Source organism: Python bivittatus, unplaced genomic scaffold (assembly GCF_059951505.1).
Source record: "Python bivittatus isolate LINGU-HERP-01145 unplaced genomic scaffold, Pbiv_v1 ctg000220_np1212, whole genome shotgun sequence".
Taxonomy (NCBI): Eukaryota; Metazoa; Chordata; class Lepidosauria; order Squamata; family Pythonidae; genus Python; species Python bivittatus.
Window position 1 is genome coordinate 9260688 of NW_028277048.1, and position 21713 is coordinate 9282400.

The 21713-nt window shown below is 43.4% G+C and overlaps 1 protein-coding gene and 1 long non-coding RNA gene across 13 annotated transcripts in view; one reads left to right on the forward strand and one right to left on the reverse strand.

Annotated features, from left to right (window-relative positions):
- The first annotated feature begins 1849 nt into the window (after nucleotides 1-1849).
- Nucleotides 1850-21713, forward strand: part of LOC107326140 (uncharacterized) — a 31350-nt gene continuing 11486 nt past the window's right edge. Inside the window, exons 1-3 of one of the 2 annotated variants that reach the window (XR_001559885.3) lie at nucleotides 1850-1919; nucleotides 2033-2137; nucleotides 13341-13524. This is a non-coding gene — a long non-coding RNA (uncharacterized LOC107326140). Of the gene's footprint in view, nucleotides 1920-2032; nucleotides 2138-13340; nucleotides 13895-21713 lie in introns of those variants that run through there. The other variant, XR_015795651.1, reaches the window with a different exon arrangement.
- GRIPAP1 (GRIP1 associated protein 1) overlaps nucleotides 14070-21713 on the reverse strand; it is a 72889-nt gene continuing 65245 nt past the window's right edge. For 3 of the 11 annotated variants that reach the window (XR_015795650.1, XR_015795649.1, XR_003084761.2), the window contains one exon: nucleotides 14070-19984. The gene's annotated coding sequence lies outside the window, so the exon portion shown is untranslated. The remainder of the gene's footprint in view (nucleotides 19985-21713) is intronic. The other 8 variants (XR_015795647.1, XR_015795648.1, XR_015795644.1 and 5 more) reach the window with 8 other exon arrangements.

Consider the following 21713-nt stretch of genomic DNA (forward strand, 5'->3'; position numbering starts at 1 on the left):
AGGAACCTTTCATTCCTGTGCTGGTTCTCTCTGAGCAAGAAGATCTTCCCCACATTTGACCTCACGCTTCTCCTTCTCTTCCAGTTTAAAGCAATACGGAGTAAGACCCTACTCGTTTCAGGGACGGTAAACGCCCTGAAATACGGGGAAAGCGGCAGCCGCTGAACCATCGGCGAGTCAGACTCCCCCTGGCCTGATGGGCCCGGCTAGGGCAGAGAAGGAACGCGCCGCACCTGAAGGCGGGAGGAGCGAGGAAACGCCGCCTCTGTGGGACGGCGCGCGCCGGGCCGCGCGGTTCTTTAATTCCGATTTTAAATGAGCCAAGCCATTTTCCACCCAACCCCGCGAGTCAAGATACTTCAGGCCTTACTAGAACACCCCGACTGCACAGGTCCTAACCAAGTTTAGGAAGAGGTGGTTGGGTGGGCTCATCCTTTTGAATGAAGATGTGGATGATGGTAGCAAAACGGTAACCCGGGGAGGGGGGAACTGAGAGCCGAGGCCGCTTTCTGACGTGATCGCAGCCACGTGGCGGGTCAAGAGCTCCCTCGGCTGCGTCGCATTCGCCGCCCCTCCTGCTGGAAAGGGGACCATTAGCAGAGTCTGGAGCGCAGCGCAGGCGCCTGAGATCGTTTCTCAATCAAGCGGGATGCGTTGCTTTTTTGCACCTCGTCGTGTATCGGGGGCAAGACCGCCTATTTTCTCATTCACTGCATGGGATATTTTTCAGCCCAGAGAAAGTGAAATATGGGGAAGGGAACTCTTTGCCTCTTCTCCAGCCCAGGAAGCCTTAAAAAAACCTTAAATCGGCTCACATCAATTATCTTTAGCCATGAAGTTCTGTATTCATGGTTTAGGGGATAGCAGCTGTTGCTGATTGCTGGTTTCAAAATGTAGTAAATAAATAATAACATAAATCTCAGTAACTTCCCACAATACATTGCCCGGTGTCATAATACACTGTAAAGACAATTTTACCCAGCCTGCAAAACCAGAGCCATACTAATGACCTCATGTTTTTAACTCAATGTATGAACTAGGTCAGAGAAAAAGGCTCCATTCACACATGGCCCTAAGCCACAATTTGATTTATCTTAATTTGGCAAAATTTAATGAGCCAAAGATGATTGTGGCTCTGTGGACTACAAATCAAGGGTGTGCCATTTTGGGGGCCCTGAGGGTGACACTAGTTGCCCAAGCCATTTACAAACATATGTGCATTTTTACCACTTACCCCATCTTCCTCCTTCTGCCAAATAATATTGAGCAGAGTTGGGGACAGGATAAAGAAAAGAAGCAGCTTTTCCTTCCAGTAGCTCACCTGCAAATCACTGTTTTCCTTTGCATGCATGATTACGGTTGGAGATCCAAATACTATGCGCCATTTCAAGGCAAACATACAATGGTGGTCAGGAACATGCTTTGGATGTAGAAAAGCCCCAATAGTTCACTCCCTGATATCTCCAGGTGAAAGCATGAAGTAACTGCTGACAGAAAAGGCTTTCAGGGAAGACCCTGAAGAATTGCTTTAATCAGAAAATACAGTGCTGGGGTCGATGGTAAACCCACTTTGGGCTGTAAAAATGCAGATGACATCTAGATCAGAGCAAAGGGTCTGAGAGTTCCCTGTGTTACCATCTAATGGTCTTTCAGATTTGCATAGCCCAGATATGGATGCCTAGTAGATGGACGTAGGTTCTCATCTATGCCACACCACTGTTTGTTTAGCCATGATTTCTTGAACAAGACAGAGTGGCCTAGTTCATGCACAGTGTTAAGCCAAGCTAAACCCCCCACCTCATGGCTTAGCATTATGTGTGAACCTTGGCCTACTATAAAGTAACTTCCTGTCTTTTTCTTTCTGGGTGTGTAGACTATATATGGATTTTTACAGCTGAACGACAGTCAGAAATCAACAGGTACGGCTCTTTTGCTCTATGGAAAAAAAATGACCTGTTGATTTCTGTCTATTACAAAGATATGAAAGAAACAGAGAGCTCTTAAAACTTCCTGTCGCTTCTGTGATTGCTAGGTATCAGGACAATTAATCCCGCTGACTTTTCCAGGCTGGATACCTTTCTCTGAGTCTGCTCTGCTGAGACCTGCATAGGAAGAGTTCCCATTCAGAGAAATGGAGGTAAGTGCTTGCTTATAATTGCAAATCATTTACTGCTGTTAAAGGTGTAATAAGAAAGTGACAGACATGATGGGGTAGCCCTGTATGCCATGTCAGAGAACCAAGCCAGCAAAGCAGAACATTGCCCCAGAAGAGTTGAAATCCCTGATCAGAGGGAAAAATCCAATGCCCTGTTCCTCTGCAAAATTAGAGTACTGCAGTCAACTTTTATAATGTGCAGAGAATGCACTGAGAATTAAGGAACATCTTTCATATACCTTGATGGGATACGGTTATACAGTATAACCCTGACCCTAACCCTGGCTATTTTGATTCCTGACAAATAAACTAAGGGAGCTGGGGTGCCTTCATTTGATTCAGTGAAGGCCAAGCTCATTGATGGCTGATGGATAGCCAGTCTTTGAGTCTGTCCAGCTTTCCACAAACTCTTAATTGGGAGCCAGTTCTAAGTAAACCTTTGCAGCCTCTAAAGTGTTTTATTGGGAAGCCATTTCAAAAAGGGCAGGAGAAAGATACTGTTTTTAGAGAGTGGAGAGATTCATAGCAAAAAGGAAAAGATGCAGTGAGGAACTTGTTGGCAATTGTATGAAAAGTATATTATCAACATGCAAAGAACAGTGCTTCCTTGATGCTTCTGAATCAAGCTCTTTGGCTGAGGAAGGACTACCCTATCTAGGCTGCAAAAATCCAGACCACCATTAAAAGGCAAAATACTGAAAACACTAACCCCTCACTGCCACCTAGAGGGAATCTGGAGTTTTGTCACCCAGATATGGCAGCCCTAGCAATATCCAAAGCTATCGTTTAAAGAACTGTGATACTTTAAAATACAGGATTTTGGGGAAACAATCTGTATTTGAAAATGGTTCATAAACTTGGGAGAACTAAGACACTAAGTTCCTTAAAGCTGGGAGATGGGAAGGGGATGGGTGAGCTCCAAAAGATGAGAGGGGTTTTCTTAATTTGATGTAGCAGGAACTTAAGGTATAGAATTGTTCTGTCCTGGGGAAAACATTCCAGAAGGGAACACACCCAGTAGAAGAATCATATGGCTGTGTGGGGTTCAGTGTGAACTTTGTGCTGTAATTCCCTAACCGGCTCTATCAGGATGTTCCTCTTCTGAACACGCAAATTCTTATGAAGAACCCATGTACAGCTTTGAAATAGGTCTGTAATGGCTCAAACTGGTGGCAAGAGTAACCATACCAAATCAGAATTTCCCCGAGATGACTATCTTCTTACCAGCCCACTGTTCTTCTCCAATAAAACTTAAATCAGCTGTAAGATTTTCACATTTATTTCTGATGTTCAAGGTTTTTGGACGTACTAACAGTGGCATGCTAGGCAGGAATTCAACAGGTGAAGAGTTTGTTGACATGTGATAGGTAAGGAATCATTTGCTCAATTTCTAGTCACTTGGGCCAGAGCTAGAAAAGCCAGATTTTTGTACTTCCACCAACAAACCAAGTTCACTTGTCGCATTTCCTTTAAACTGAAAAGCAGCTGATCACTTGCAGTCTAAACTGAGAGCTGTGCAGCTAAATCTCGACTTAGAAACCAAGGGGTGTGTGTGTGCATGTGGGTGTATATAATACACGTATAGCTTTTCAATAATACAGCCTCGCATGAAATCATCACCTCTAACCTTTTCAAATCCCACATTGCTGGGGCAGGGATAGAACCTCCAAAAACCTCCTGTGTTATTAGAATGATTCAGCAGTTGTGCAACTTTTAAGCAATCTCCCTGTACAGAACATTCAGCAAAAGGCACATGTAGAAGAAAGGGTGTTTCTGCTGCCCACTGAAAAGCCACGATGCAGCTTTTCAACAAATGAAAGGAACAGCACAATGCACTATGGGGCTAAGCCCCTGAACAACTAAGGAATTAATCTAATGGGAATTCACTGTTAAGGTGGATTGCTGGAATTTGCTATGGAAATCCATGTCTTGCTGTTTGGGAAACAGAAGTGGTGACAGAATTCTTCTCATTGCACATTCTACTTGGCAGACAGTGTAGGCGGTGCCTGATCCAAATAAAGGCCAGTCTTTCTTATTAAGCCCCAAGTTGCCATTGCAGTCATTGTGCTACACTGGAGTGTTAGATTAATTTGCGTCTTCCACCAAGCCTAGGCGATGGGCTACCTCACACCAGGACCAGTAGTCCTTCTCAGTCTTCTCCTTCCCCCACCGCCTCTTGATTGGACACTCCTGCATGAATCAACCTCTGAATCAGCATTGAAGGAACAACCAGCACTTAGCAGCGATCAATACCAGCTCTGCTCTAGCTAAGAGCTGTTCATTATGTTGGCCAAAAGCCAACCTCTCCCTCCCAATTGTAAGGGAGGCAGGCAACCAACAGCACCCCAAAAAGGAGCTGTTAGGGATACTGGCTGAGCCAGGGAAGGTGATCTCATTAGGACGGAAGAGGGATGAATCTTGTATTCTGGTTTACTGCCTGGCTCAACCAAGACTGCCCAACTTGGGTCAAAGATCCAAAGTGGTATGTTGGTTTTAGAAAGGAACGCTTGGACTCTGGCTTTGCCATACTGAGTATCTAAGATTGAGTGAGATATGCAGGTAATTTGTGCTATTTCAAGGCTAACCCTGCCATTAGGCAATTAGCTATTATTGGTGGATGTCACTTCCAGGGAGCGAGGGAGAGGTGCGTGAAATTTTCCATTTCAGCACCCAAAGTAACTTCTTTGGTCCTGGGGTATGATGCATCCTAACGTAGAAAGACAGGCTCACCGTTTCTGCATGGCCTCAGGGAGCAGAATTATGTGGACCTACAATTTGCTGCTGCAAGACCTAGCAATGACTCTTTGCTGAGCCCACATGCCATTGCCCCATGAAGCAAGAGGCAACTACTGTATACTTGGAAAAAGGGTTGTTATACCACTTCATACCTCATTTTCAAATTCTTTCCCACATAAAAAGGAGTCTATCACAACCCTATCACAAAACTCTTCCTCATATGTTGGTAATAGCAATGATGTGTCTGTATATACATTTGGCAGAAGTTTGTATTATAAATGTGATAATCTCTTTGTAGCCAGAAGTCATACTGTTGGCACCTCCCAATTCTATTGTTTTCTCCTCCAGACACAGATTAGACATTTGGTAACTTTTAAAATAGATATTAGAGAAACTCCAGGAAAAAATGCTTACTGGTAGCTATTATCATGATGGCCAAACAGGAAATCCATACTGAATATCTATGTATGTACAGTGCATTTGAAAAGTATTCAGACCCCCTTCACTTTTTTTCAATTTTGTTATGTTGCAGCCTGATACTACAATTGTTCAAATCCATTTTTTTCTCATTAATCTACACTCAGTACCCCATAATGAGCAAGTGAAAACAGAATTTTAGAAAGGTCTGTAAATTTATTAAAAAGGAAAACTGAAATATCATATTGGCATAAGTATTCAGACCCTTTACTCAGTACTTTGTTGAAGCACCTTTGGCAGCAATTACAGCCTCGAGTCTTTTTCAGTATGATGCAACAAGCTTTGCACACCTGGATTGGGGGATTTTCTGCCATTCTTCTTTGCAAATCCTCTCAAGCTCAGTCAGGTTTGATGGGGACCGTCGGTGGACAGCCATTTCCACGTCTCTCCAGAGATGTTCCATAGGGTTCAAGTCAGGGCTCTGGCTGGGCCACTCTAGGACATTCATAGAGTTGTCCCTAAGCCATTCCTGTGTTGTCTTGGCTGTGTGCTTAGGATCGTTGTCATGTTGGAAGGTGAACCTTCAGCCCAGTCTGAGGTCCTGAGCACTGTGGAACAGGTTTTCATTGAGGATATCTCTGTCCTTTGCTCCATTCAGCTTTCCCTGAACTCTGACCAGTCTCCCAGTCCCTGCTGCTGAAAAACACCCCCACAGCATGATGCTGCCACCACCATGCTTCACTTTTGGGATGGTATTGGGCAGGTGATGAGTGGTGCCTGGTTTCCTCCAGGCATAACGTTTAGAATTGAGGCCAAACAGTTCAATCCTGGCTTCATCAGACCAGAGAATCTTGTTCCTCAGTCTGAGAGTCCTTCAGGTGCTTTTCTGCAAACTCTAAGCGGGCTTTCATGTGTTTTACACTGAGGAGAGGCTTCCATCTAGCCACTCTGCCAGAAAGCCCAGATCGGTGGAGGGCTGCAGTGATGGTTGTCCTCCTGGAACTATATCCCATCTCCACACAGGATCTCTGGAGCTCAGTCAGAGTGACCATTGGGTTCTTGGCCACCTCTCTTACTGAGGCTCTTCTCCCCCGATTGCTCAGTTTGGCTGGGCGACCAGCTCTTGGAAGAGTCCTGGTTGTGCCAAACTTCTTCCATTTGAGAATTATGGAAGCCACTGTGCTCTTGGGAACCTTGAGTGCAGCAGAAATTTTTCTGTACCCTTCCCCAGATCCGTGCCTTGCAATAATCCTGTCTCTGAGCTCTGCAGGCAGTTCCTTTGACCTCATGGCTTTTGCTCTGGTACAGTATGCATTGTCAGCTGTGAGGCCTTCTATAGACAGGTGTGTGCCTTTCCAAATCATGTCCAATCAATTTAATTTACCACAGGTGGACTCCAATCAAGGTATAGAAACAGCTCAGCAACAATCAAGAGAAATGGGAGGCACCTGAGCTAAATTTCAAGTGTTGTTGCAAAGGGTCTGAATACTTATGCCAATGTGATATTTCAGTTTTTCCTTTTTCATACATTTGCAAACATTTATAAAATTCTGTTTTCACTTTGTCATTATGGGGTACTAAGTGTAGATTAATGAGAAAAAAATGAATTTGAACAATTGTAGTATCAGGCTGCAACATAACAAAATTGAAAAAAGTGAAGGGGGTCTGAATACTTTCCGAATGCACTGTATGTATACAGATGCTAAAGAAAGGGTGATACTTACTGGTTCAGCCCTTGGCCTGATCCAGAAGAGCTCTTCTTATGTTCTTACACAGAAGCATAAACACTAGATCGCTTCTGAATGTAGGGCCCCTTGTTTTACAGCAATTCACAATATAGCTTTAATAGATGGAGTTTGGAAAAGGTATATTGTGCACAAACTGTCAGAGATGGTGAGATACAAAGAAGGATCTGATCCAGTTCCTGTATGTTTGATAATCTTGTGGAGGATTTAGCAGAAGTGCCATAGCCCAGTAATAAAAGCAAGTACACTGGGAATCCTAGGTTGTCCCTACTATCTCCAGTTGGGGCTGGGAAAAGCCTGGGAGAGCCCCTGTCAGCAGTATAAATCAACCTTCCCCAACCTTGTGCCTTCCAGATCTGTTGAACAATTGCTACCTGATCCCAGAGGCAGGGATAATGGGAGATGTGATCTAAATTTGAAGGGTACCCAACTGGGAAATTTCATTTAGGTACTACTGAACTTGATGGATCAGTGCTCTGCCTCAGTAAAAATACAGCTTAATTGTTTAATAGCAGAGCAGCCATGAAGGCCTTGGAAAAAATATTCAAATGCCATGATGTGTCTGTACTGTACCTGCAAAAATCAGAAATGTGCATGCTGTGGTGTTCCCTGTGACACTGTATGGGAGTGAAAGTTGGACTTTGAAGAAGCAGGATAGGAAGAGTATTGACGCCTTTGAACGCTGGTGTTGGAGAAGATTTCTGAGAATACTGTGGACAGCCAAGAAAACCAACAAATGGATAATCAAACAAATCAGCCTAGAGTTCTCACTTGAGGTACAAATGAACAGGCTCAAATTATCCTACTTTGGGCACATTATGAAAAGACCTAAGATGTCTCTGGAGAAGGCTCTAATGCTGGGAAAGGTGGAAGGAAAGAGAAGAAGAGGATGATGAGCAGCAAGTTGGATGGACTCAATTACAATGGGGATGAGTGCACCCTTGGAAGACCTGAAGAGCCAGGCTTGGGACAGATCATCATGGAGAAAATCTATGTAACTGCTAAGAGTTGACAATGACTTGATGGCATATGATCAATGAAATCACCCCACAGAAGGATCTCCACTTGAGACTTACAGCATATTTAGTTATCCAACCATATTTGTGCCAAAATAATAGCAATGAGGACAGGCTTCATCTCAGCAATGGTTGGGTAGAGCTGGACAATGCAATAGGTCAATTCAATAGATTGAAATTACAGATAGTCCTCACTTACTATTTGTTCAGTGACCGTTCGAAGTTACGAACATGCTGAAAAAAGTGACTTATGACCGTGCCTGAAGTTACAGTTGTTGCAGTGCCCCTGCAGTCAGGTAATCAAAATTTGGGTGTTTGGCAGCCTGCCTGTACTTAGACTGCAGGGGTGCTGCAACTCCACCTACCTGCCTATCTCTCCCTCATCTATGCCTTTTTGGCCCTGCTGCCCTGTGCTCTGGTACCCCAGCTGACCTTGCTATCTTCTTCCTCCCACTGCTGTTGAGGTGTGCCTGGCCTGGCTGGGCTGGCTTTGGCTGCAGAAAAAGAAAAAAAAAACCCACCAAAGCAGTCCCTCTGCAAAGAGCTCTTGGGCGGGGCTGGAGCTGGCTTCAGCTGTGGAAAAGGGGGAAAAACCCCAAAGCAGCCCTTTGCAAAGAGCTCTTTGCAAAGGGACTGCTTTGGGTTTTTTTTCCCACAGCTGAAGCCAGCTCCAGCAACCACCCAGGAGCATGGCAAAAAGGGGCATTTTAGGACGCCGCCATTGAGGGGCTGCCTTATTTATTTATCAATCAAATGTATTTATTAATCAAATTTATACACCACCCATCTCACTGTATAAGTGACTGTAGGGAGCTTACAAGTGAAAAAGTGATAAAAATAAAAATCTTTACAAAAATATACAAAGCTAAAAGACAGAGCGTCCCCAAGCCACCAACCACCCCCAGTACTGCAAACCCCCATTGGGTCCCCATGCAAGTTGACAACCAGGTCTTAGTGCTGTTCCGGAAGGCCAGAAGAGTGGGGGCCAATCTCACCCCAGGGGGCAAGATGTTCCACAGGGCGGGGCCAACAGCACAAAAGGCTCTCCTCCTAGACTCCGCCAGTCGACATTCTCTTGCTGATGGGGTCCTTAACGTGCCCTTCCTGCCAGACTGAGTGGGGCGGGTTGATGTAACGGTTCCTCAGGTAACCTGAGCCCATGCCATGAAAGGCTTTAAGGGTCATAATCAACAACTTGAATTGAACCCGGAAGCAAACCGGCACCCAGTGCAGCTCATGCAGCAGAGATGTTACATGCACAGCCCTAGAGGCGCCCACAACTGCCCGTGACTCTGCATTCTGCATCAGCTGCAGCTTCTGGATCCTTTTCAAGGGTAGCCCCATGTAGAGCGCATTGCAGCAGTCCATACGGGAGATGACCAATGCATGAGTGATTGACAGAAGGGCTTCCCAATCCAGGAAAGGGCACAACTGGCACACAACACAAAGCTGAGCAAAGAGCTTCTTGAGCAGGAGTCGTGAGTCCAGGAGGATCCCCAGACCCCCTTTAGCATTTTTTTTTCTTTTTCCACAGCCAAAGCTGGCCCGGCCCAGCAGCCTGGCCAGGGACGCCTCATCAGCAGTGGGAGAAAGATGGCAAGGTCAGCTGGGACAGTGAAGCGCAGGGTGGCAGGGGGCCAATACAGCATAGATGGGGGAGGAGGTAGGCAGGTGGGACTGGGCTGGGGCAGGTGTGGCTTCCCTGGGCATGGCAAGCAGCCCCAGAGCCACGCAGATATGGGGCTAGCTGTTGCCCTGCAAGGCAGGGTGCAGGGCAGCCAAAAGGGCAGAGATGAGGGGGAGAGAACCGGGTGGAGGGAGTTGAAGAGGAGGCAGTCCTTAACCTTACTGAGCCTCAGGGCTGGGAGGGACCAAGCTCAGAATGGCTTGAATTGGGGTGGGTCCTCAGCTAACCACCAGTGGAATTTGGTTAACAACAGCAAGAGGAATTGCCAGGATCGCCATCACTAAGTGAAGTGGTCATGTGACATCTCACTTAATGACTGCATCACTTAGCGACCTAAATTCTGGTCCCAATTAGGGTCATTAAGCAGGGACTACCTGTAGCAGCTTCTGTTCCTTTGCTAAACACTCAGCCAGAACAAGCTGTATTTTAACCATTGTATCCTAACTTTCAAGAATATTTTGAGAAGACCCTGGTGTGGAAAAATTGAAAGCCTGCAGGAACCAAGATGGCCTGCAGGAACCAAGACGGCTAGATGCTATCACAAATACCATGAACATGGCTTTATAAGTACTCAGGGAAGCATTTACTGCCAGACTAATCTTGGTAAACTCTAGTCCATTGGATCAAGAAGAATTGGAAGTGACTGAACAACACCAACATCCCAATCTTATGCAATAAATCATACTCAAAGCAGCTTACAAAATGAAAAAAAGTTGTTTCAATGTTTATGGGAATAAAATGGTCAATTAAAGGCAAGCTGAGAAACGCCTTTGGGAAGCTACTGCTTTTTCCCCTGTGGTTTAGTACATTTTGTGCCCTATCAGCCATATGTTTATTGGCACTTCTGAAGAGAAAATGAAGAGGAATACAAATCCAGAATGCAGATCTTGAGCTGTTCACAATATGCTTTGGCCCAGCCTGTTGAACTCCAACTACTATTCAGAGAGACGTGCTGGGAATTGCAGCTTAGCAGCATCTGAGAACTGCCCTTGTTCATCTCTGATCAGGATTTCGAAGGCCAGAAAGAGACCCTTGAACTAAAAAACTGGTTCAGCATGAAGCAGTTGATCCTTTTGACAACAGATTTATCCCACCATGACAAATTGATTGAAGATCTTGGACTATCTGTTTAAGGAAAGTCCCAACATAGTGTTTGATAATAATCCAACTTGGATTACTAATAGTAATTATTGGCACTTGGACGAGGTGGACTGAGACTAGACCTGACTTCTCCTGGACAGTAGTCCATCAGCATTCTGATGACATCCCAGCCAAAATCTGGGCATGGATTTTTCTAGCATCCTGTAGATGTTAAACACCACAGCGGAGAAGCTGGAATCCTGTGTTAGAGGACTCAGGGGAGAATAGTAAACCAGCAGTACCACCTCTGGGATTTACTCTTCGGAAAAGACAGACATTATTGGAAAATTGTGCCTCTTACAAGCTTTTCCTGCCAGCCGGATAATTTTGTTCAACTGTGTCAAAAACTGTTGATAGATTAAGGAGAACCACTGGTTTGCATTCTCCCCATCTGTCTTTCAGTATAGATCATCCATGATGGCAACCAAGACAGTTTCAGTCTCATAGCTGTCCAGATACTAACTTGGAAGGGGTCAAATTTTTATCTTACCTTTGTTCAGAGAAGTACAGATCATCAATAACTTTGGCTGAGTCCTTTAACCCTGACCTGAGAGATTTAACATAGTTGCACATATGTTCCTCTTCTTGTTCAGAACATCCCACATTCCTCAAGTGCTTCTGCACATGCACCCCCACACATCTCTTAGGCCTCATATCTCCTTTCAGTTAGCTCAGACTCTGGGACAACTTCCATTCTTTGATCTGATCCTTCAAAAGCAGTTCAATGTCAGGCTGGTGATAGTGACCTTGATATGTCAGTTCTTGGGAATGCAGCCACCAAAACACCTGACACAGGAAGAAATCTCATCCCACCCCAAATTATTCTCCTTCATGGAGGTGGAAATATGGAATGTGAACCAAACGGGGTGGGAAGAGAAAGGATTTAATTCAGTGATGTAGTGCAGGCCTTACATATGGAACAGCAGCGAGCACAAGCCCTCAAAATTCAAAGGCAGCATGACTGGTCATCTACAAGACCCTGTATTAAATTTGGGGCATCTCTACTTAAAATAATTTCTAGTAGCAATATGGGGAAAGAATCTACAGGACAACTGCTGCTGGTCAGAATGAGCAAACCTCATTGCTCCTGCTCTTGGACATTTCAGGGATGTTATTTCAATAGAAATGAGGAGTGATAAAATTCAGGCAGGTAGATTTCTCAGTGAAGTTGAAAAGATTCACTGAAGGGACACTGCAAAAAAGTATGGCTGTCATCTCATGTTTAGAAATTCTTCTGTAGCAAAATTGTCAAAACAAATCAAAACATCCTTGTATTATATCAAAGATTTGGTTCCTTTTAATATGAATTGCTGGCACATAGGTCATTTCTAATAGTCCCTGGATGCATAGATAGCATCTGTGAGAATTGGCCAGAGAAAAGAACAATGACTTAGGTTTAAACTAGAAGGGTGGGGAATGGTCTCTGGTTTTCTCTGAATGGCATATGGAACCCCACTGCCTCTCAGACCTGAGATCATGTTTGCTTTTAAACTCCCAAATTTCAACTTTGGAAACCATCAATTATTTCATCTTTCTACTGTAACTGTAATTGCTCTGCATTGCCTGAATCCGAGTTTTTGTTTCTTAAGAACAGAGTTGGTAAGAAAGACCATGACTTTAGTCCACACATCATTCTAAGCCAGACTGTGAAGTGTTTTGCGTGCTTTAGCAAGTTGTGCACACTCAGCCAATTGTGGCTTCTTCCGAAAACCATGTGTAAAACCAGGTGGCCTTATTTAAACATTCAGGGTGTAGTGCCAGTCCTACATGCCTGTGAGTATCCAATTACCATTTATACAGAGAGATTCTTAAAAGTATCCCTTATAACCCTTACTTAATCATTATCAGAAGAATTGTTCCCATTTTACAACTGCAGATTTGTCTCTTTAGCAGCTGCAGAACCACCAAAAATGAATAAGAACTTTGTTATAGCATGGAGAAAAAGCTGTTTTTGTAGCTTCTTAAGACATGTTGGTTTAGCTGTCTGTAAATAAGTTAATACCAATCACAATCCTTGATCTCTGTCGCTAAAGACCATATTAAAGTCCCACTAACTGATTAGAGAAGTAATACCTTGGTTTGCATTTGTGCCTTTAGAAAGAACTTGATCAGTAGAAGATCTTGGCACATAGAAATTTGCCTGGTTTGGGCTTGGCATGCTAGTTCTAGTTTATTCAGTAAACATGGTTAAACTATAGCTTACCATGACTGCAAATCAGCCCAGTGGGCAAAGGGTCATCCATTTAAGAATACAAGAACTGGATTTGCAGGATAAGCTAAACCACAAACTAGCTGACCACATTTTAGCCTAGTGTGTTTTGCAAATTTTTAGTTACTTAATAGTTCAATTAAGGAGCTTGGGCTCACGCAGCATAATAGGTGTGGGTGGGTAGTTCATGATCCATGGTCTTGTGTGAACACAGCCCTTCTGTCTCTCCATTAAGGGTGAGTCTCTGAAGATGCCATTGTCGTGCTACGGTTGTTTTCCAAGATGAGGCATGCAGATGCAGGTTGCAACTGACCCGGGAGAATGTATAGATCCTGGTTGGAAACTTTGGGATTTGTAGTCCCAAAATCCCAGAGAGCGCCACGTTGGAGCAGGTACAGCCACACAACACCTGATCATTGGTGAGCTTCTCTGATCCCCTTTTTAAACCACCTTCAGTTGCTGCTGTTCTTTTGTTGTTGAAAAGTCTCGCTCTCACCCTCACCTTTTTCCAGCAAATTGAATTAAGCATTATGATGACTATAGTTATTCATTTCATCTTGGCCTGTTTTGAAACACTGATCAATGGCAAATTGGATAAAGGAGACCAAGAGAAAGGCAGTGCCTCATTTAAATTACTAGTCAGGGCTGCCCTGCTTTGAGAGAAGGCCAAAAATGAAGCTCTATTCTTGTGCTAAAAACTGGAATTCTTCTGACTTTTATCAAATACTTCCTTGGCCAACAGGGAAAAAGACATCCATGGTTTGAATATTTCCCCTCTTGACCCAGTTCAGAGCTTCTCAATCAGAAATTTGTTTCCTCTTCTATTACAAATATTTTAAAATGCGATTGAAGGAGAGGGGTGAAGCCAGGACTGGAGAGTCAAGAAAAAATTCTCCAGTTTGTCCAGTAGAAACATGCTAGCCTTACATAGAAACTCAACTCAGATGACTCTGTCCCCGTTTTCTAAGAATTACCATTTTATTCACGTTCAAAATATAACAGTGATTTAAAATAATTGCTAATACCTTAATGTCCCTTCCTTGTTAAGGGAGGGAGGAAGCTAAATTGTAATTAGTATTTTGATGAGGGACTTTTAAAATCATTTTTGTTATTCCCAAATGACTATAATCTGGACGATGTCCAGGACTGGTTCCCCAGTCTGCTCTCATCCATCCCTCATTGTGTGAATTTGTTAGGTAATACGTCATACAACCAAAGCTTCTTTCTTAGTCATCTCTTTATCTTGATGCCCAAAAAAGCTACAACAGCTGCTGCTAAAGTTGGAAGAGAAACAGAGCCAATACAGGAGAGGGGAAGGGAAATAAAAGGAGACAGGGGCAACTCCAGTCACCATTATGCACATTCAAAAGCTGTGAAAACTGGACATTAGAAAGTTACCACCTTTCCCCCTGGCTTAACACAGGCTTAGCTTCCATAAAAGTGATGAGTTCAATCTTCATTCAGGGATAAACTCTGGAGCAAATGAGTTAGTAAGAGTGGTCGCAATCATATGCAGAATGCCTTCCTTACCCCTCTGAACAAACACAGCTCAGCGTTGACAATGAAAAGACAAGGCCCAAGTTCCAGTGGAGAGGAATCCTTTTCAGAAATTAACTCTCACATCCTGTTTGCCAATGGATTTTTAAATGGAGAATCATTTATGGAATCCCTGTCCTCTAACAGCCCTTAGTTTATGGCGTGGTCCCACTTTATTCTCAGAACAGGTTTGTGCAGCAAGTCAGGTTGAGCCAGAAATAGGGAGAGAGGTGTCCATCCATTGAGTGAACCTTATGATGAGGAAACATATCAAAGTATTATTTACTCTGTCAATATCCAGCAATATTTCTACAGTTTTGCTGTCAAGAATACAGTTAGGGTAGAACTTGGGGGCAGAAAGGATGAGGCTCCCAAGATGTTCCAGCAGCCTGCTCACCTGTTGAAACTTACAGAGTCCAAGGCATTGCAGTCTAAAAAGGGATCTGTCTCCATCGGACCACTCAGCCTGGAGTCAGAGGCTCTCTAGAGTGCAGCAGCATATAAACCCCAGCCAAAAAAAAAAGCTGCTACTGTGCCATGAGGGTCATTCAGTCTATGGTTTAACGTGAACCAGGTCTCAGGCTGAGCTCTTTTCACATAGGGTCACGTATAAAAATGCTAGCAAGCGTCAGATCAATACAGAGGCGCCTCTGAATGCTTGGGTGCTTTTCTTACCAGGCAAACAGCACTGCTTTGAAGACATCAGTCATTAACCCTAATTCTCTGACGACTGGACCTGGCTGGGTATTCCCACTAGAAATAATATGTAAGAACGCATGCAGGTTAGCAAAGGGTTGCTTCTTTTTCAGCAGATTCCTTAGCTTGGCTTTAGCAGTCAGCAGTGATCTCCAGATTTGGAAAAGTTTCAGCTGCTAATTCATGCAAATCAAACTGCTAAGGGCACAAGAGCAGGTCAAGGCAGTGTGTGTGTGTCTGTGTGTGTGTGGTCTGTCCCTGCCCAGTTGGAAATCTAAATGAAGGTGCATTCTATCAAGGCAATCTTGCATACACACTTCAAATCAATTAAAGAGTTGGAGGGTTTATAGCAACTTCCTCCAAGCTGCTACCCTCCAGACATATTGGATTTCAACTCCCACAATCCTTAACCAAACAGTAGCTGAGATGCATACCATGCTAAGCTAAACAGAGTTTGTTTGTTTGTGGCTTAGTTGTGTAAAGCCAAGCATGCTTCATGGGACATTGTGTGCAAACTGTGGCTTATTCAAATAAATCATGGCTTATATTAAGTATACAATATACTAATACCATCAGCATTTTTCTTTCTTGTCTTAAGCCAGGGTGGATAGCCTTCAGGAGGCTGCGGTCTGCTGTGGGTGGATGCTGATGAAAGATAAGAAAGGGAATCATTCTGTGCTGGGATTTGCTGTTATTTTCCTGGTATTTTGGGGGGTTGTCATTCTTCTTTAAAAGAATATCAAGCCTATTTTAGAGCTTACAATATAGCAGGGATGCCCAAATGTTGTCAGATGAGGGCTGCACTTGGTTTTTGAGTAACATGTTATGAGCAGTTTTTCAAAAGGGACTATATGGGCTCAGGAAAGAGCTTGCTTTCATTTACATTAACTGCAGTTTAATATAACTTTCCACTTGTGTTTTGGGAATTTTCCCTCTGTTACATTAAAAAAAAACCAAATACATTGGGAGTCTCTGTAACCCATACCTCAAGGCTACATGCATATTTGGGACTTCAGGGTCTGCACTGCAGTTTGCACGTGTTTTCTGCCTTAATGGAGCAATTGCTGATCTGTGATGCGGCTCCAGGAGCTGCAAAACAGAGCTTTGAGGGCCACCTGTAGTTGTAGCTTAAGCTTGAGGAGGAAGAAAAAAATGAGTGTGAGCCATGACTTCTCTTAAGTAGTATTGCCAGCAGGAAAAAATAAGTAACAAGAACTGAAGGCTGGCCAATTAGTGCTGCAGTTTGATCTGCACAGCTGAAGCTTTTCACAGCATAAAAAATGTGTGGCTGTTACCAGCTGAGATCAGTGCAGCAAGCTGTTCTGAAAGCTTCAGCATAACCAGCAGAAGGATAGTTGTACTGGGTATCAAAAAGGGTACTGCGAAGCTAACTATCCTGCCTGCCAAACAGTGTGCTGGGGCAAGCAGAGCACTGGACAGGGCCGGGAAATTTGGATCCTGACTGGTAGGGAATTGCTGCTCAGTTTGGAAGCTTTTGGTTGACCACGATTCAGCCATTTTTTTTCTCAGCTGGATCAGCAGACTGTTGCCAGGACACCTATATGCCCCCTTTGCTTCAGCAGAATTCTTGGGTTGGACTAGTAGCCATCCCACCTAATCCCTGTGGCAGCACCAGCCCCTGGGCTCAGGTTTGCCAACAGTTTTTCCATGGCCCAGGTCAGAGGTTTTCTCCTGTAACACAAGTCAGCTTTCTCATCCCACCTCCCTTGACAGGTTGACAAATGTTCTGGCAGAGACCATCTGCAAGCAAGGAAAGGCAGGCGCGGTGGCTGCCTTTGCAGGCACTTAGCAGATTTGGGAGTAGAAAAATGGCTGGGTTTGCTCAACACTCTAAATCACCAACTTGCCAATAGCATTTTCACCTAGTGGGTTGTGCAAATCCAGCCCATGTGTTTAAATTATGGTTGTGTATTGTGTGAACCCAGAAACTTGGATTGAGTAAAACATGGTTAAAGATAAAAAAAATATGTGAACACCAGCAATCTTTTCCCCTTCATTAATTATCTCATCACTCACTCAGCTTTGGGGGCTACAAAGCCCCTCAAAAGCTCAAGTTCAGAGGTGATGGTCTTTCAATTTTGTCAAAGAAACTCACACTTGGTACATCTCCCTTGCTTCCAGTAACGTATATGGAAGGGAACCTTCAACGGATGCAGCTACTCCCCCTATGCCATGTCTGTGTTAGGAAAGACTTTATCTGTTAGTTTCTGCCTGTTTAGTGCTTTCTTTTCCCCCTTGGATCCCTGACTGGTAAGGACTTGACATACATGGTACTGCTTCTTTAAGGCTACCACCTTTTATACACAGCAACCCAGTGGCTAGAAATTAAGCATTACTGTTCTCTGAGGAAGAAACCCCAATTGCACTTTCTGTTAAAAATGCAGGAATGCTGAGAAAAGTAGCAAAGTATCTGAGATGAATAGCAATGCCAACTTTTATCATCTCCTCTGGCCAAATAAGCAGGTGAGGGTTTTCATAGCACCAAACTAAACCTGATTTCTGCAGATCAAACTCCCGATAAAAGGCATTGAAGGTGGATGGGAGCAGGAGAACATACTAATCAGCAGGATCCTTTGAGTTCAGTCTGATTGGTGTGTGAATTTGCTATAAAAATAACAACCCACCTGAAATATTAAGATTGGATCATCCTGTTTACATATTTACTAATTAAATGCTCATCATTATGACAAGTGGGTGGTGTAGGCAGCTGTTATCTTAACTTCAGTTTACCATTGGGCTTTAAAAAAAAAAGCAGGGGGATTGGGAGAATTTAAATACAGTATACAATTTCTCACTACATCTCAGGCTGCTGAAATGTGTGGCTGTACTGAAGTAGGCACGAGTTTGTGATTAAGACTCATCAGAGCTTACCAAGAACCTGCCCTAGTTTTAAATCTGTTCATGTAGTGCCTGTGACTCCTTTTACCCATTTTTTTCCTGCACCTTTCTCCTGCCTTCTTCCTCATTTATCGTGCAGAGTAAGAGATGGCTAGAAATTACATCCAACGAACTAGGGCATGGTTGCAGTTTTGGATTCATTAGTGTAGATGACAAGAACCGATGGTGCACTCATTTCTGTGGATGGCACTGCTTATTTTTTCTAGTGTGCATCAGCTACTTTTTTCATTCACGGAGCTCTTTTTTGAAAAGAATCAGGATCATAGAAGATATTAGGGGGCACGTTTTGACATTCATGACATTCCAAAGCCTTGTATTCCACATACAATTTGTTACAGAAATGCTTACAACCATCGTGCTGGGTAGGTATTATCGTCCCCATTATCACAGACAGAGTGGGGGAAAGGGTAGGATGTCAGAGTGCTTGGTGGAAAACCACTCAGTGAACTCAGGACTGAGAAGATGTAAGGATGAGCAGGACAATGAAAAATGCCTCTTCCAAGCACCCAGCAACGCTATTACCAATTACACAGTTCTAAGGCCAAAGTTGCTGTCTGTCATATTCTACCTGGTTTGCAACTTTGCTCCACGGATACCATATTTTGTTTCTCCTAGTAGTAAACAGCAGCCTCTTTTCTTTGTCCCACGGAATTCAGTGGGAGAATCATTGAGGATTCATCCCCCACCTGCATAGCCTCCCTAACCCAAGTTGTTTTTTGCTATTATAGAATCTTCATTTTTTAAAAGAGCATGACAACAGAGAATGTTAGGGAGAGACTATTTATATGTGTATCTGTATTTTAATCATACCCCAATAGTTACTGCATGGGGAGGGGGCCATTAGCAGGGAAGAAAGCATGCAGCCAGGACTGATGACTACAATTTGCATCTTTACCACAGCTGCCAACACCCACTCATTGGAATGTCACTAAGTTCCTGATGCATGGATAAATATTTCATTGTTGTTGTTCCCCCAGATCAAAGACCCAGTTTTATTTAGATTCTCGGGGGCGTCTTAAGCAGTGGGGGAAAAAGGGGAGGAAACGCTTATCAGAGAAATTCAGGCTTTTCAGTTTCATCACCTGAAACCCAAACTTTGTGGCTGGAAAGAGCCTGAAGTATACAGGCTAACTTAACGACCGCAAATTGGACCAGCAATTCTATTGCTAAGCGACATGGTTAAATGAAACACCGCATGACCGTGCCGTACTTATGACATCAGTTCCGTTGCAGTTGTTAAGCAAATCACCTATGGTTGTTAAGTGAGACATCACATGACTGTGACTTATGATTTCACTGCCAGCTTCTCCATTGACTTTGCTTGTCAGAATATATAAAGGCACTTCAAATTTATGTTGGAAATGTGAACAACAGGAAGGGTCATTTTATCATGCTTGGTGAACATGCAAAAAAGCTAGAAAATGTTGGTTTCAAATATATACAGTGATTCAGAGGATTTTAAAGATCAACATTCAACTGAAACCAGAACTTTTCTTCTTGGGACTGATGGATAAGCAGTTGGAAAAAAGTCATGGAACATTGTTTTTATATATGATAACTGCACTGAGATTATTGTATGCACAAATATGGAAAGATCTGGCAATATCTATGACAGAGGAATGGTTGGTGAAGATGACAGAACTTGCTGAAATGGCCAAACTGACTTGTTTGATTAGAGAAAAGACAATATCTATGTTTATTGGTGACTGGAAACCCCTTATGGACTTTCTGTAAAAAAGAAAAAAATGAATTTATGTTTTATGGTTTTGATGATTACATAGGATAGATTATAGAAAGAGAGTCACGATTTAACTTTAGAGAGAGGTAAATTTATAATTGTACTTATAACTGGTGTAAAAAAGATCAGAAGCCACTTCTTTTTATCTTTTTTCTTTCTTTTCTATATTTCTGCTACTCTTTTTCTTTTTGTACTTTTAGTTTTTTCATTTTTTTTTCTTTTTTTCTCTATTTTAGTTTGTATTAGTCTTATTCTTGTGTTTAAAAATTTACACACACACGAAGCCAGCTGTGAAGCTCACAAGTGGCAGTCATGTGACCACAGGGCACTGCAACAGTCATAAATGTGCACCAGTTGCGAAGCGCCCAAATCATGATCATGTGACTGTGACAGTCATAAGTGCAAGGACTGGTCATAATGTTACTTAGCCATCGAATGGTTGCTAAACAAGGCAGTTGTTAACCAAGGACTACCTGTACTTTCGGGGGGGGGGGGAGTTGCCAGCCAGAAATGGTCGACACTTCAGCGGTTTGAGCCCAGCCTTCGCGCAGCAGGGTGAGCTCCTGCTTCCTCCCCCAGTTCCTGTCAACCCAACAGTTCAAAAACTTACGTGAGTAGATAAATCTCTCACTCCGGTGGGAGGAAAATGCTGGTGGCGCCTTGCAAAAGGAGTCGGGAGCAGTTGCTGGTAGCGCGGAAGCCGCGCTCGCCCAAAAAAGGCGCGAAGCAACGGAAACCCCACCTCCTGCGCTCGCCAGCTGGGCTCTGCTCTAGGAAGGAGGCACTGGCAAACCACTTCCGAAACACCTTGCCTTGAAAACTGCAAAAGGACTTGTCCAAAGCAGTCACTGCAGAGTCGGTAACGACTGAGTGCAGATTAAAAAAAAAAAAACCTGTACTTTCAAGAATAAGTTGCATCTGGATTTTGAATAAATAGGCAGGTGAGGAATATACTTTTGTTTCATTCAGAAATGGGCTCTCTTCTTGTTTCACTAGCCCAACCTGAGCAAAGATTCCATAGCCCAGAAGCACTGAGAACAATTGCTATAATTTCAAAAGGTAAAATCTTCAAGCAAGCAAGGATATATAGCTTTATAGCTTTGTGCAACCCCTTTCTTTCTCCCTAAACTGCTACTTTTTTGAGTCATTCATTTGTAACTTGATAAGAGGAAGAGAAAGCTCATAGAAAGCAAAACTTTTTTCTAAAACCAACAGTGTAAAGATGGGTTTTGGAGCAATCATCCATACATAGTCAAACTCTTGTTTCATAGTCCTGGTCTTGGTTTCAAATTCAAGATCATGCTGACCCAAAACAACTATGTGTTCCTTTAAATTTTACTGTATTCTATTCCACTCCTCATCACCCAGTGTTTGAATTTAAAAAGGTGAATTTGAAAATTGTTGAAGTGAAATAAACTAATATTTTCTTGCAGCAGAATGACTGAGTGCAATTCATTCATGAACATAGCTAAGTATTCAGATCTTCCCCATCACCAAATACCAGTAAACTTTCAGCAGCCCCCACCAGCATGTCTAATAGTGAGGGATGCTGGGAGCTGTAGTTCAACAACAGCAGGAAGCTCACAGGTTCCTCCCCCACCCCCCAGCCCTCCCTGAAAGGCTCCAGAACGTAAGTGGACGATTCTGGCCCAAATATTTCTTTGGTTGTGCTTGGATTGGTTTGCTTGTTGCAATGAAGTCTGACAGAAACCACATTTC